Source organism: Blastomyces gilchristii (assembly GCF_000003855.2).
Source record: "Blastomyces gilchristii SLH14081 genomic scaffold supercont1.4, whole genome shotgun sequence".
Taxonomy (NCBI): domain Eukaryota; kingdom Fungi; phylum Ascomycota; class Eurotiomycetes; order Onygenales; family Ajellomycetaceae; genus Blastomyces; species Blastomyces gilchristii.
This window is the reverse complement of record NW_003101679.1, coordinates 3,855,274-3,858,888: the sequence shown is the minus strand read 5'-3', so window position 1 is coordinate 3,858,888 and position 3,615 is coordinate 3,855,274. Positions and strand designations below refer to the sequence as shown.

The 3,615-nt window shown below is 30.1% G+C and overlaps 1 pseudogene across 1 annotated transcript; it reads left to right on the top strand.

Annotated features, from left to right (window-relative positions):
• The first annotated feature begins 3,232 nt into the window (after positions 1 to 3,232).
• On the top strand, positions 3,233 to 3,321 carry BDBG_16729 (annotated as a pseudogene). The gene has a single exon. The product of its transcript is annotated as a tRNA-OTHER (tRNA).
• The last annotated feature ends 294 nt before the right edge of the window (positions 3,322 to 3,615 follow it).

Here is a 3,615-nt window from a genome sequence, read left to right as displayed (position 1 = left end):
ATTATAATAGTTTATAACAGTTTACTTTAACTAAGAAACTCTCACAGTGATAGATTCACTGAGCTCAGAGACTGAGTAAGTTTTGATTTAAAATAGAGTATATCAAGAGAACTAAGAACTCAGTAAATAAACTCTCTTATAAATCTGACTATGTCAAGAAGATCAGAATAACAGACACAGAGAGACTAGAGAAGCTAGAAAAGCTTCACAGAATACTCAGACTGAGTATAATAAAGAGATTAACTGAAGAGTCTTTTAATTCTCTATAAGAGAAGAGAAGAAAGAAAGAAAAGAAGTCTGTATAACTACTCTCTATAATACTCAAAGTCAACACTCTGAGAATCTCTGTGAGAATTCTTGAAGAGAATATCTATAATCTGAAGAGTTTGCAGACTTTGAGAAGTATTATAGAAGATCTGATATAAGAGAAAACAGAGTATAAGTCTTTATAAGATCTTCTGTTCAGATTATCTGAACTGCAACTGAAGAATGAATATACTCAGTATATTCAGAAACTGCTTATAGCAGAAATTAATTCTACAGAAATAAAGAATTAAAGAAACTTAAATAATCTCTTATAAAGAGAGAACTGAATTTATATACTTATGAATAAGTTTCTATATATAGAACTTATTAAAAGGTATTATAACTCTTCTCTAGCAGGTTATTTTATAGATACTAAAACTCATGAGTTGCTTATGTGACGGGCTGCGCCTGATCAATTATATAGACTATTTCATTACACTGCACAGATTTCTACTAAGGCCTCAATTCTCGGTCATCAATTCTCAGTCATCAATTCTTAGCTGAAAACTCATGAAATTTCTATTCTTCTGCCCTGAAGCTTCACTGTGTACACATATAAATATTCACTTTAATCACTGATTTCTGCACTTTCTCTTTCTTTTTCTTTTCTAACATTTTTCACTTTGTTATATAAGATCTATATATTATATCAATCTATTTAGTATAGGCCTCTTATACTTGAAAAACATTCATCATCTTCTTATTAGAAACAATTATTGACATTCATTGTCTTCTTTTTAGAAATCATTACTCACTAAGATATTCAAACATGTAATAAGATATAAGAAATAGAGAAATAATTAAATAGTTAAGCAGATATCAAGTTTCTAGATAGAAGCTTACTCATCAGTCACTCTGACCCTGTAACAAGATCTCATAAGAGAATGACAGTGAAAGATCTGAGAGTTCTGACACAGATATATGAGATAGTCATATGATTACACTTCTTTCAATTTCACAGATATCACACATTTGATAAACAATACAGCTATGTCTACTGATAATATGAGAGATCTCTCGAAGGCGAGCATAGATACAGTATCACAGTGACTCTGAGTAATGTTGAAATTACAACAGTAATAGATAGCTGATATGCATGTAACTCAACAACACTAATACAAGGAAATTCAATAATTATCTTAACTAGGAATTTCTGTATAAGTAATTTCAACACTGACTGAATCAGATATAAACATGTGAGTGCTGAAGAAATATCTAGATACTTCTGCATATTTTAATACTTCTGATCTCACTCTCTACTCATCATAAAGATTGAAAATCCTTGCAAAACTAAGTATAGATGAAGATGCCATCAGTTCATTAACTAATCAAGATTGATATATCAATGATTGATTAAACAATTATGTGAGACAGAAGTTTCATTCATAAATAAAGACATGTGAATCAGTGTTATATATATCTGACAATATCATCAAATATCTCAATGTTCTGTTTCAAGACACTACTATATAACAGAAGATATTAGATTAATTACAGAGTATCTAACAGAGAAATACTTCTCTCACAACTTTTATTTCTGATTTTGACACCAAGATTCTAGAAGTAGATGATTAATCTTGAAAGAATAGAATGAAGATTAACATGCTTAAGAAGACACTAACTTTCAAACTTCTACAGACTTTTATAAGCACAGATAAAGATCAGACTTATGAAGATTTCTGCATACAACTCTGAATATTGAATGATCATCTAATCAAGCTTAAGAGTATACAGAACAGCAGTAGAAGACACTATATCTCAGTCACTCATACACCTGTATTAAAGAATAATAATGCACATATTATGAATTGAGTGAACTTAAATATCTATACATAAACAAGGATTTCTGCTATCTGAACAGGCTTCTGAGTCTCTGAAATTACTTCTGAAGAAGTCACTGATCAATATCAACAAGAAATATATATTAATTATAACTGACTAGAATATATCACTTTCAACTGCTGATCAGTCTATGTGTCGTCTCATTTAAAAGAAAGATCAACACTGATAGTACATATCAATCACATCACATTGAAGAAAGATTCAGAAGATAACTATGAAGATATCTCAATGAAACAGGAAAAAGATTAGCTTCTATTCAAATTTATAAACAGAAGCTTGAAGAGGTCAGATAATAATAATTTAAAGAGAAAATAATAATGAATGCAATTCCTATATCTACTGTGATTGATAACATATATAATATGAAAGTCATGATAGACAGTGATCTATATTATTATACAATGATTAAATTTTCAGTTGTAAGATATTATAAGCTTCAGCATATTCTCTTATTAAAACCTCAACGTCTCACAGAATTTGATGACTTAAAGAATGCTTATATTTATTACATGATAAAGCTAAACATAGATGTCAGAGAATATTAATATGAAGATATCTATGTATATAAAGTTAATAATCTTAATTATAATCTTATATTAGAACTTATCTGGCTATCTGAATAAGACATCTTATTAAATACTTGAAACAGAAGCTTAATATTCCCTAACAATAATAGAGTTCATGAAGATGATATTCACAAGACTATGAATCTGACACAGATCTCTATCAATACTTATAAAATACTCTGAAAAAGAAGTCACTGAAAGAATTATTAACAGCAGAACTATGTAACAATCTGTTTCATCAGTCTAATCAATATCAAGAAAGCTCTAGAGAAGTTATCTCATACTATAATAACAGATTCTCATATAAACCTCTCTTAATAATATCATGAATATCTAGATATCTTTTCACAAGATAATATTACAAATATACCTCTCTTATAAGACTCAGAAGTGAATCACAGTATTAAGTTAGAAAAGAAGAATAATAAGAATTCTGAGTCATCATAAGACTCTCTTTATAATATATCTTAAGATGAACTTCTTCTTCTTTAAAAGACACTCAATGATCTGTTAAATACGCCCCGGTGGCCGAATGGTTAATGCGGCCACCTGGTAGCGCCTTGGCGTGGGAAACCAAGGCGCGTGGGTTCGAAACCCGCAGGGGATACATTAAATCTAGAACTCAAGCACCTCAGGTTCCTAATAAATACAGAGGTGTACAAATCGCTTCAATGAATTGCTCTATGTTCCTGGGCTGGGAAGTTATTATCGCATGTATCTAATTGTCACTCCTTTGTATTTTTCTATGTTCTTGTTATCTTGGCGTGGTCTCAACACCTGTATTTCCTCCTGTATAACCAACACTTGACCTGTATTTAACATCACGCAAGGACTCATCATAAGCTCTGCTTGTATATGAGTATAATGAAAGAATAATAATAATAATAATAATCTGTTAAAT